The sequence below is a fragment of the Protopterus annectens genome, chromosome 1.part1, assembly GCF_019279795.1.
Source record: "Protopterus annectens isolate FY-2018-M chromosome 1.part1, PAN1.0, whole genome shotgun sequence".
Classification (NCBI taxonomy): Eukaryota; Metazoa; Chordata; order Ceratodontiformes; family Protopteridae; genus Protopterus; species Protopterus annectens.
Window position 1 is genome coordinate 658978774 of NC_056726.1, and position 13626 is coordinate 658992399.

The following is a 13626-nucleotide window of genomic DNA, read 5'->3' on the forward strand; positions in this document are numbered from 1 at the left end:
AAAATGCAGTGAAATAACTAAATGCATTGAACCAGGTTTGATGTGATGGCCCCCATAGCATCCTCTGACCTAAAGGGAAACAATAACAGCAGATTAAGATTTCTAAATGTGTTTGCTGCTTTAGACATTGTATGGGCACATTCATAGACAGTGCTTGCATGGGATTCATATAAGACAACTTACTTTAATAGCTTTCTGAAAAAGAAAGTTGCATACTTAAAAATAAACAAAAAAGCAAAAATAAACCTGTCTAAGGTTGAAGAAAGACTTACAAAGAATTCAAGCAGCAGAGATTTCAGAGATTTGGGATGCCTGGCTAGGCTTAAAAAGGCCCTTGTGTTCATTAGCCTAGTAAACACCTATGAACATATGAATCTAACAGAGATAAATTGGGCTGTGAAAATATTGTCTACTTGTTTATTCTATTAGATCAAACATCTTCTGTCTTTTCTTGGATTGTCTGAGGCAGATAAAAATCCATGGGCATCATTTTTAGATACTCAACTTAATAAAGGAGTTCAATGATTTTGTTTGGAAATTAATGCACTGGAGAGGGAAGGTACATTCCTAATATTACATTATTTGTCTGTCTCAGTTACTAACAAAGGTTCGCAAACAAAACAATCTGGCATAAACTGTCAGCTCCAGATGAAGTATAATGCAGCCTAAAAAAACAGTTTCTTTTCTAATTTTATTTGTTGGCCAACTTAAAGCACTAAGCTGTTCATTGATTTGTTTATAAAAAGCACAAGGTCAATCAAAACTATAAAAAATGAAGAAAATGTGATATTTTTTTCCCAGCAAAGAAATACACTGCAAGCTGATGTAAGCAAAGATGGTTAGATTACTTCAAACTGGCAAGCAAGAAGCCAAAGGTCAGAGTACTAAAACAAATAAAGAATCATGTTGTGTCTTTTTTTTGTTGTTGTTGAATACTGCTTGACCTGCAAAGACTATGTAAAGCAAGGCTGAATCATAGACAGATATGCTGAGTTTTTTTTTAAGTTTGGCTGTCAGCCATCTTTTGGACTGACTTGAAGGTGGACTGCATCCACTTATGCTTTTTGATGAATCTTCCTCATACCAGAGTTATAACAAAGTATACTGCTTGCACAATACTTCATATTTATTAATGAAAATTAAGTGTGAAGGAAAATATATTTTCATTCTTAGCACAGATAGCAATAAAGAGGGAGGAGCATAGGGTGGAGTACAAGAGTGGATGAAGACGCACATAGGTAGATTATAACTTTTGCAGGAGGGCCAGTCTGAAGGAGATTGGAGACTGCAAAGTGGTGACAGGGGAAAGCATAATTAGGCAGCATAGGATGGTAGTCAGTAGGATGACAGTGATCAAGAAGAAGAGGAGGAGATTGAGGGCAGTGCCAGGGGATCAAATGGTCGACGTTGAAAAAGGATTACTGTAAGGTGGAGTTCAGAGAAGAATTAAGACAGGGACTGGGTGGCAGTGAAGAGTTACCAGATAGCTGGGCAGCCACAGCAGAAGTGGTAAGGGAGACAGCTAGAAAGTTGCTTGATTTGACATCTGGACAGAGGAAGGAGAACAAGGAGACCTGGTGGTGGAATGAGGAAGTATAGGAGAGTTTACAGAGGAAGAGGTTGATGAAGAAGAAGTGGGATTGTCTGAGAGATGATGAAGAAGGTAGATGGGAGTACAAGGAGAGGAGGCATATGGTAAAGGAGAGGTGGCAAAGGCTAAGGGTAAGGTGTATGGTGAGTTTATGAAAGGTTTAACACTGAGGAAGGAAAAGGACATGTACTGATTGGCTAGACAGAAGAACTGAGCTGGGAAAGATGTGCAGCAGGTTAGGGTGATAAAGGATAATGAGAGAAATGTACTCATAAGTGAGAAGAGTGTGTTGAGCAGATGGAAAGACTACTTTGAGGGGCTGATGAATGAAGAGAAGGAGAGAGAGAGAAAGAAGGTTGGATGATGTGGGGATAGTGAATCAGGATATGCAACAGATTAGCAAGGAGGAAGTAAGGACAGCTATGAAGAGAATGAAGAATGAAAAGGCTGTTGGTCTAGATGACATACCTCTGGAAGCATAGAAATGTTTAGAAGAGATGTTAGTGGGATTTTTAACCAGATTGTTTAACGAAATCTTGGAAAGTGACAGGATGCCTGAGGAGTGGAGAAGAAGTGTATTGGTACCGATTTTTAAGACTAAGAATGATGTGCAGGGAAGACAGATGAATGGTGAGGATGCAGGGAGTAGAGCTGGTGAAGGTGGATGAGTTTAAATACTTGACATCAACAGTTCAGTATAATGGTGAGTGTGGAAGAGAGGTGAAGAGAGATCAGGCAGGGTGGATGATTTGTGACAGACTGGTACCAGTAAGAGTGAAAGGGAAGGTGTACAAGATGGTAGTGAGACCAGCTGTGTTGTATGGGTTGAAGACAGTGGCGCTGACAAAAAGACGGGAGTCAGAGCTGGAGGTGAGAGAGTTAAAGATGTTAAGATCTGCATTGAGTGTGACAAGGATGGACAGGATTAGAAATTAGTATATTAGAAGGTCAGCTCAGGCTGGACGGTTTGGAGACAAAGCCGAGAGGCAAGATTGCATTGGTTTGGACATGTGCTGAGGAGGAATGCTAAGTATACTGAGAGAAGGTTGCTAAGGATGGAGCTGCCAGGTAAGAGGAAAAGAGGAAGGCCTAAGATAAAGTTTATGGATGTGATGAGAGTGGACATGCAGATGATTGGTGTGACAGAGCAAGATGCAGAGGACAGGAAGAAATGGAAACAGTTGAGCCATTGTGATGACTCCTAATGGGACCAGCTGAAAGAATAGAAGAGGAAGAAGCACAGATAGCAATGATATATTCTTTTCAGAAGAAATAACTTACAGTAATGCATTGCTTTTTTCAGTGCGTAAAAAAGTGTCTTTCAATACTGTTTTGCGAGCATGACTGTTTTCAATATAGTTGTGCATTCTTTAATTGTTATTTTTTTATCTGATATAACTGGCACTATGCTTGTTAGGATGAGCTAAATTAGGAAAATGATGTTGGGCAGGATTCATGAAGGCTTGCATGGAGTGTAAGAGATGTGTAAGACTCCATGCAAGCCTCGCGATCCAGGAACAGCCTGAAACTCCGTGTAAGAGACCAGCTAAAATGTCTCTTACACGGACTGGGCGTGGATATGCTAAATACCTCACTTGCAGCCAAAAGGCATGCAAATGAGGTAGAGTAGCGATCCACGAAGCAGAAAGCAGCCCGTGTAAGAGCCATTTTAGCTGCAGAAATGTACTCAGTTGACAACTGAGTACGTTTCTGCAAAAATCACAATGGAGCCATGTCAGCTCCAAATAAAGGGTGCATATGTGTCAGGCAGCATGCCAACGGTCAAATATGTGGCCACTGGCAAGGTACCCCGATGTAAATATGAAAAATAATATGCCGATGTTTAAACGCAGCGCAGCCCCGCGCAAACGGGTTGCACTGTATAAAACATAAAAATGAAGGTTATAAACCCACAAATGTGGGTTTTATGCAATACATGGATTTACAATACAGGGACCAGCAGCCAAAAACAACATGGCCACCGTTTAGTGGTTGCTAAGGGGGGAAGCTGAGTCTAAGAGATGTAACTAAGCATTAGTAGGCAATCTGATGTAAATGAGTGTTAGGATACTGAATTCTACTGTCACATAGCAAATGAGCACATTCTGAGTAGTGTAAGAGATACATAAGGGGGAGGAATAGAGTAGGAGATAGGTGACATCACAGGGGGGAATGGTAGAAAGAAAAGCAGTTCATTGGAGGTCAGTGTTACATGACAGATGTCAAACACATATCATGGAAAGAGGAGTGTCACAAGATAAGCATGGGAAAGTCAAGAAATGGAAGATGTACACTGTTGCTTACACCAAAGTTTCTTGTTGGGCGTGCATGTGCACGTGTGCATGCCATGAGGCGCAGGTAGGGCAGTGTGCGTGCGTGTAAGGCAGACTGAGTATGTGGGAGCATGTTGGCAGACTCCTAAGACTGTTTGCGCTAGTGTGCGCGCATGTAAGGCAGACTGAGCATGTGGGAGCCTGTTGGCAGACTTGTAACACTGTTTGCAGTGGTGTGCGTGCGTATTAACCCAAATAAGCAGATTCTGAACCGTGTAAGCATGTGTGCGCGCGTGTAAGCCACTGTGAGCGTGTTTCTGCTGTTATGCGCGTTGCTCCCCCCTGAGGGAACAGAAAGGAAAAAGGAAACAACAGAATTAGTAGGAAGCTAGCAGGGAATACTGCTGGAGCTAGCAGGTGAAAACAATTAGAAGCAGGCAATCACACAGGCAGAATAGTAGCTCAGCCAAGCACTTAAAACTCTGCAAACAGCAGTGCAGGATGTTTCTCACAAGAGACACTGCAAGACAGAAGTAAGCTATTAGAGGTGAAAACTGAAAAAGCTGAACTCAGAGCAGAAATGCTAGGGGCTGCCATAGCTGTCATAAGGAGACATAGGCGACTTGCTGGGGGTGGAGACAATGCAGATGGTGCCAGACAACCCACAGTGAGGAGACAGAGAAGAGTGTACAGGCCCAGGGTCACCTACCACGGGTTACCTGAGCTGGAGATAGTAGAGCGCTATAGAGTGGACAGAGACCTCCTGCAGCAAATTGTCGAGCTGTGCAGGCCATGCCTCACACACAGAACCAACAGAGGGGAACCCATCCCAGTGTAAACCAAGGTATGTGTTGGCCTAAGAATACTAGCAACAGGTACCTTCCAGAGACCAACTGGTGATATGATGGGGATATCACAGGCATTAGCCTCCAAGGTACTGCACCAGTTCCTGGATGCCATGTCAGCACATGTCGGTGATCATGTATATTTCCCCAATGCCCATGAGGTATTGGCCAGCAATATGCGTCTCTTCCAGCAAATAGCAGAATACCCTGAGGTAGTGGGTGCAATAGACTGCACGCACATACACATCAAAGCACCAGCCGGTGAGCGGGGTAGGGCCTACATTAACTGCAAGGGCTTCCCCTCCATCAACTGCCAGGTTGTGTGTGATGCCCAGGGCATAATAATGAATGTGTGTGCTGGCTGCCCTGGGAGCTACCATGATTTCCATATCTGGCATTTGACGCAGCTGTACCAGACATTTGCCAATGGGGACATCCCACACGGACACCTAGTGGGGGATGCAGGTTATGCACTGGAGCCGTGGCTGATGACACCCATCAGAAACGCACACACACCTGAACAGGAACTCCATAATGAGGCACACACACAAACATGTAATGTAATAGAGCATGTGTTTGGGCTGCTCAAGTCACGGTTCCGGTGTCTGGACACATCTGGTGGAGCCTTGCAGTACTCACCAACTACATGTACCCAAATTGTCATGGTATGTGCTATGCTACATAATATGATCTTGCGAAAACAGCTGCAGCAGGACCAGCATAGGGCCGGGCCAAACAGCCCCCCACCATTGCCAAGGCCATCACAGGCAGAGCGAGACTCGGAGGAGGAACAACCTGAGCCTGCCCCAGTAGGCAGAAGGAGGTGTGCCAATTATGCCCTGGCCTTGGCAAAGAGGCAACACATAGCACATACACTGGCTCAGTAGGAACCCTGGGAATGATACCCCTCTCTGACTCACTCATATAATAACATGGATGCCTAAAATGACATAACCTGCTGTCAAACATGTACAGGGAGTGTAATATGTGCATCCAACAGAGGCAGCCCTGCAGCACCACCTGAGGCATGAATGCCATGTGTTAAGTAATGTAACACCATGTAGTATATGCACACTTGAGGACCCTGACTAACATCCTACCCTCACCAAGCATGATGCCACAATATGATGATGGGATGATCAACTGCAATAATTGGCTGAAGTATTGCAGTTAGTCAAAGGGGATCCAATGTGTGCCAGCCTGGGATGACATGCTGAGCATGACATGATGCTCCACCTGCTAGGGGTGGCGTGCACCTATCAGTCCAGGCCTCATGGATACTGGCAAAGGCTGTCGTTACCCACAGCGTGCCCTGAATAGGTAAGGCTCAAAACACAAACCCACCTCCATAGGTACCACAAGGGATAAAAACCTAGATGTAATGCAACCCAGTGCCAGACATCTAAACAGCAAGATACGTGCAGTGTAAACTCACCCAGTATGGAGAATGTTTATCTGTCCTGTAACAGAAAACTGGGTCATGGCTCACAATAGCACCCTAACACTACCAGGTTACACCTCATACTGTGCTGTACAGCCTCAAAACATGGAACAAGCTACAAAAGGAGGGTGACTAGCAATAATTGTCAAGGATAACCACACCCCCATGTTGGTACCACAACAAGAAGCAGCATGGACTAGCCATGGTCAAGTAACAGTGGCTAAAACTGCTTCCCAGTTTATAGCCTGCTACAGACTACCATCCTAACACCAGGAACTGCACCTGGCCTATGCTGGAATACATGAATATATCAAGCCCCCCAAACCACATTATATTGGTTGACTGAAAATACCCAGACATAGACTGGAAGCATTATACTAGCTCCAACACTGTAGGAGAAAAGTTCCTAGAATCCATAAACCAAAATGCCCAGGAACAACGTACCACTCCCACAAGAGGGGTAAGCATACTGGATGTGATAATCAGCAACATGGGTACTGGATGGCAAGATGAGAAGTGTATCCCTCACTGGTAAGACCAGACCATAGAGTAATCACACTGGATATACACATTCTGACCACAGTCCCTGGCCAGAAAACCACAGTGAAAAACATGTGTAAAGCATAAGTTGCACCCCTCCAAACTGATGTGGAATCCATTAAAGGCCCTGTGCAGGTGCAAAATATGGGCCACACCTCAGAACCTGTTATACAGGCATTCCATGAACACAGCCAGGAATGCTTGGATTATGCAATCACAAATAACAACAAGACACAATGCCATACACGCAGGCATCTGGCATGCTGGACTCCAGCCATTACCAAACCATGCAAGAGAATGAGGAAGCTACTACATGATAGAGCAAACATAAAAAGGGAAGTAATCACTGATCAGTAGTATGGCAATAAAATATGTCCACACATACAATCCACTAAGGCCAGCTACAACAAGTTGAATCTGTGAATCCCGAGGCAATGTTACACCTGCCCCAAGTACACAGACAACCCTCAACTCCCCCCAAGAAATACAAATATGTGTGAGAGATGCAACCATTTATCCAAACCGGAGGCTGAGCTCCCTCAACTCAGTACTGTCAAAACTAGTCAGGAGGAGAAGGTAACCACACACACCACAAACCCAGTCCCACATAGACCTATCACAACTGCAAATCAAACACATAAACACAGAAAAACATTCCCGGAGGCCCCAATTACAAACACACCACACCAACAGAGGCCTCCAAAGCAGACCCCCAAGCAACCACAACCTCCAAACATAGCACATGCAACACATAGTACACAAAGCTTGTGTGCCAAACAGTCACAGGCCAGAAGGAGAAACAACATGCCTGATACAGTTGTAATAGATGACTCCATAGTCAGACACACTGCTGTCCCACTCACCAGACTGAACAAGGGAAAGGGTACAGTAAGCTGCCTGTAGGCTGCTACAATACGCCACATAACACAAGTACGCAGGTCACCCCAAAGCAAATAGAAATATGATGCAGTCATTGTCCATGCTGGTGTGAATGACCTGAGATGTACCTCCCTGGACTACATGAAAAGAGACATAGATGAGCTCTCTGAGTATGTACTCCAGGCCGGTATGACACTGACCGTTTGCAGTATCCTACCCTCACCAAGAATGATGCCACAGTACAAACACAGAATGATCAGCTTTAACAAGTGGCACAATTACTGCTGTCATTCCAAGAGGATCTAATGTCTGTCTGCTTGGGATGTCATGCTTGACAAGCCATGCTGCTGTTCCAGGGATGGCTTGCACCTGTTACCCCTGGGCGTCTGGATATTGGATAAGGCTTTTGCCACCTCCATAGAGCCTTACATAGGCAAGGCTGAAAAGACTAACCCACCAGCCTAGAAAACATAAGTGGTAAGAAACATAAGAGTAATGCTGACCAATGCCAGACATGTAAACCGCAATATGCATGCTCCTGAGGCCCTCCCCAGTATGGAGAACATCGATGTCTGTGCAGTGACAGAAACCTGCTGCAAGCCTACTGACAGCACACCAGCACTACCAGGTTATACCTCATATCATGCGTTATGGCCCCAAAACCTGGACCAAAACATAAAAGGAGGGGGAGTATCCATATTCAGCAAAGACACCCATATGTCCAGGTAACTGACAATGCACGAAGCATCAGAGACCACCCATGTGTACCTAACCATAGGCAAAACTGCTGTACAGTCTGTAGCATGCTACAGATCACACTCTCACACACAGGAACCCCACCCAGCCATCCTGAAGACACTAGACAGTATGAATGTCCCACCAAATACCAAACAAGGTACTCACAAATTACCACATAGGTGGTAAACCATTATGTATGGAAGGAGTAATCAGGGACCTAGGGACACAAGTGGACAGTAACCTGTTATGTGACACTCACATTGCCAATGTGGCTAGGAAGACTGTCTATATTGGACACCGTATCATGAAAGGAGTCACATCTACGTCAACAAAGGTCATTGTGCCCCTGTACTGTTCTCTTATCAGACCCATAATCTAGTACAATGCCTCATTTGGGATGTACCTTACCTGACACCTGCAGCAGTTAGAAAGACCTCAAAGGTACCTCACCAAGAGGATAAAGGGTCTCAGATATATGTCATATGCTGCCTGGCTGTAGACACCCCAGCTGAATGCAGTCACATACTGCCTACACAGAGGCATTGTATGTCTGTTGTACAAAGCCATGTCCAACAAAGGAGTAATGGACATGCTCCACCCCAGAAAACTCAAAGCCATCGGAGCTGTGAGAGTGAGAGATGTCAACCTCAACACATAATGAAATAGGATGTGCTGGAGGGACAGATACATAACCCAGAGGCTCCCCACACCCTGGAACAGAATCCCACTCCATGTTAGGCAGAGCCCCTCACTGACACTCTTCAACAGGAATCTTGCCAAGTGGATGGATGATCGTAGATATACACTGGGGGTCTTCACTGTGTCACGTCCAGACAGAGGCACAGTAAAGTAAATCATAAATGGCCATAATATTCACATAGCAAGGGACGGCGAAAGACACACACACACACACTGGCTAGGCTTACAAATGCCCTAGGGTGGATAGCCTAGTATGAACCTATGAACCTATGAAGATACAAATTGTACAGGACACTAAGGATAATCCCAAGGCTTACTCAACTGATGGTAGGAACCGTGTTGGGAATTCACAGATATGCTCTGAATCACACAAATATTACAAACAACATACCAAACACACACACATATTGCCAACATACATCCTGACAGGTGCAGTGCAACCCCCCACCCCCAGAATGCAAAATATCTATCCCAGCAGACTGCTGGCCCCCTGACATTGCAGATGCTGAGGTAACAGCCAGCATCTACAAAGCAAAACACACAGCAGCAATGGTATGAGATAGTGTCCTGGGCTGAGTCCAACATGGACTCCAAGAAGAATGGAATGCCAAATCACACTACTGCTCAATGTCAGCCTTACCACAGGATATGTACCCAAAGAGCAGTGTACAACAACAGTGGTCATTCTCAACAAAGGTGTTATCTGAATGGATACTGCAAACTACCACCCCAGAATCCTGAGAAGCTTGATCTGCACAGCTATGGAAAGGATCAGCATGTACCGCAGACATAAAGATATTGGGAACATACTGACACTGGACCCTACCCAGTGTGGCTTTCTTAAGTGCAGATCCTGCCCCTAAACATGTTTGACTCATTTGAAACAGTCATTAAAGTCATTGATGAGGGCAATGTGGTCCACACAGCGTAGCTGGACCTTGCAAATGCTTCCATACAATACCCTACGTGTTCATTATAGATATGCTCACCAGCTTAAATATAAACCCCTATTCAAGTAGAGGGGTTGCAAACCAGACCAAGGACAGAACTGACATGGTCAGACATGCTGCAGCCATGTCAGACTACAAACCAGATATAACTGGCATCCCACAAGGCTTGGTCCTGGGACCTCCCTCGTTTGGTATATATGTCCCATAGGTACAGGCCAACATGGAAGGACTGTGTCTGAACATGTATGCAGAGAACTACAAACTGCCCACCATATCTGACCCTCCAGCTGACACAAGCATCCCACAAAAGTGCCACATAGAAACAGACAACTTTTGCCATAGCCATGTCAGCAAGCTAATTGCAGAAAAGTGTATAGTCAACCCCCGTGGATATACAGTACATGCCCACCAATTACCACATAGGTGTTAACCCATTACGTACCTAACATGTAATGAGAGACCTGGGGACACAAGGTGATAGATATCCTGCATTGGACAAACATGTGGCTGTAGTGTTCACAGAAACATACCATATACCCACCTAATCATGAAGGTTGTCAGATCTAGATAAGGGAAGGTCATTGTGGCTCTGCAGTCATCCTTCATCAGTGTTACAATTGACTACAATAGCCCCTGTGGGATGTACCTCAGCAGACACCTCCATCAACTGTAAAGTCCCCAACAGTACCTTACCAGGAGTATCAAAGAGCTTGAACAGATGCCATGTGTTGCCTGATTAAACAAACTGCAGCTCCACACACTGCCATACTGCCCACCCAGAGGCAAGCTGTGCCTGATGTATAAAGCCATGTCCAAGCTGGAATCAATGAACATGCTGCACCTTGTACAATCTGAATGGCAGTGAGCTATGCACATGAGAGACCTGAACCCCAGCACTGACATACATAGGACAAGCTGTACTGCATGATCCATAACACAGAAGCCACCCCCACTCATGAGTAAACTCCCATTACAGGTTATCCATACAGTCACTCATCAATTCACCTCAAGATGAATCGTGATGAGTGGATGGGAGATGGTAGGTTTACCCTGGGTATCACTGTTATGTCACAGGTAGATGGAGGCACAGTATACTAACCATGACATATGTCATGGCAAACTCCACTTACAATGTATGTTGAAGGACAAACACACTCTCCGACTAGCATTAGAAATGGCCTAGGGCACATTGCTACTGTTTGCCAATGTACACCTATGTTGTGGAATACACTACCAATGTTGGACAAGCCTGGTATAAGTAGTTCATATCTGAACATAATGCAACATGGTCAGATGTGCACAACTGGCCCCTAACCAGGCTGTTGTGCTCACTATGGGAATGTAAAGCAGTGATAGGACTAAAGCCTGGGATACTGTCCACCACAGTGAAAGTACTGAACCAGTACACTATACCGTACTACAGTGTTAGGTCAGTATGAAAGGATGCTGACAACTGTATGCAAAGTATCCCATGCAAACCCTGCAGGCACAGTATAATCCCTGTTGTGTTCACACACAAAGCAGTCAGACAGTAACTACACAACATGACACACAACACACAACCATAAACGGGAGATATTGTTGAAGTTCACACTCATCCACAAATGTGGTGGGCTGCAAAGTTCAACATATGGAAAGCACATACTGGGCATTCTTGCACACTTTGATAAATGAGACATATGTCAGACAACATGCCATGGGAAGGCTGAACTGGGCAGGCTCACACACTTAGGCCAAATCTCAGTTTAGCAGTTGGCCACACATATCTGGTATTTGTATGTGTTATTCGAGGAACCAACCACATTACAGCAATCTGCCCAGTGCACACAGTTAAATGACTACAGAGACATATGTGATATAGTGGATCCCTCCCATATGCAAACATCTTCCACAGATACACACGTTGTTCATACAAACAGGGAATGCTATGGCAATAAAGACCTGCAAGCAGTCTATCAGCAACAAATAATGTGCATCTGACAATTAAACATATGGGTGTAGAGGTCAACACTAGGCTGTTTGCCCTAGGGAATGACAGCTTAGCCAGAGTGTGCTTGGCGTCTGCCACCCCAGTACAGTAGGCAACTGTGCCACTATAAAGTAGGTCACATAAGGCACCATGTGAGGCTAGTGTGCTGTGCCTCTGTCAAGCAGGGACACAGTGGAGATCCCAGGGTTTGAATGTGCTAAGCCACATCCATGTTGTTGGTGTGTGCTGGAAGAGGGTTGCTGAGGACCTCTAACAGTAAGTGGGCATCAATAACAGACTGAGGGAAGCCTTATCTGCATTGTCTGGACAATTTCACTGTCAACACTGTGTCGTGATGTTTATGTGGGATTGAAGTGTCATGCCGGTACTGTTCAGAGATGTCCTCCCTCTGTGGGCTACTGCTCTGCAATGTATTAGCTCACTCTGTCTGTTGGACAGCTCATATATGGCTGGTGTACACCTGACAGGTGTCCTGTTGTGGAGCAGTCATGGGTTTATTAGAGATAGCATGATCAATGCAAACCTTCCACATGCTCATAGAATGCAATTGACAAGGATTATGCAGAGTGGCCTGTATACTCCCCCAGCATGGGTCCTTTGAAGTCTTCCACCCCAGTCTTCACAAGTGTAAAGTCTGCTTGTGATAAATACAGTTTGTTTGCTGTGACAACCTAGCCTGGGGGTGGGGATGGGATATGGATGTCCAGGGAAAGGTGGGTATGGTCAGATATCAACAATGGTGGTCTACCTCTGGTGTGCAACAGTGAGTACCCATGTTGCAGATGGTCAGGTGCAATATGTATTCCCCCTTGTGGCTGTGGTGAGTGGTTCTGCCATAGCATATGGACTCACAAATTGTAGTGGCTGTAGGGTAATGTTGTAGAGGCCTGAGTAGTTCCCACACACAATATGCCTGTACCTGACGTTAACAACTGGAATGGTGTATGTGAACACCTGCATATCCTGGCACTGTTCCAGGGGGAGCAAAGTGTGTGTCCTGGATGTGGGAGGGGTGGTCTGGATTGGTTCTGTTGTGTGTTACAGGTCCTGTGGTCATGAAGCATGGTATAGAACATAACCTGCCAGTGCGATGTGCATATCGGACCCTGAAGTAGGTGGCTGCAAATGCATATATATGCTATCCCCCACCTGACAGGTAGTACTAGATGTACATACCTCTGTAGAAATAATGATGCTAGCACCCTATAAATACTGCAGGTGCAGAACAGATGCCCAATAGTTCGGATAGTGCACTCTGCTAATGCGTCTCCCTCAAATGTCATAATATAATTAGATAAGGGTTTGAATCCTGCAAATGCTCAGTGTGTGTGTGTGAGCGAGGTTGTTGTGTGTGCAAGTCTGTGTGAGGGAAATGTCCCTTTTGGCAATTGGGAAACACACTACAGGATGCACATTCCCCTTTCTAAACACTGATGATGTCAGCACCCTATAAGTATAGCAGGAGAAGGGAAACCTCCCACTAATGCAAATAGCGCACTCTGCTAATGCGTCCGTCTCGAGTGTCATAACATAGTTAGGCAGGGGTTTGAATCCTGCAAATGGTTAGTGTGTGTACAATTTTGTATGAAAGAAATGTCCCTTTTAGCAACTAGGAGAACACACAACAGGATGCACATTCCCCGTTCTAAACACTGATGATGTCAGCACCCTATAAGTACA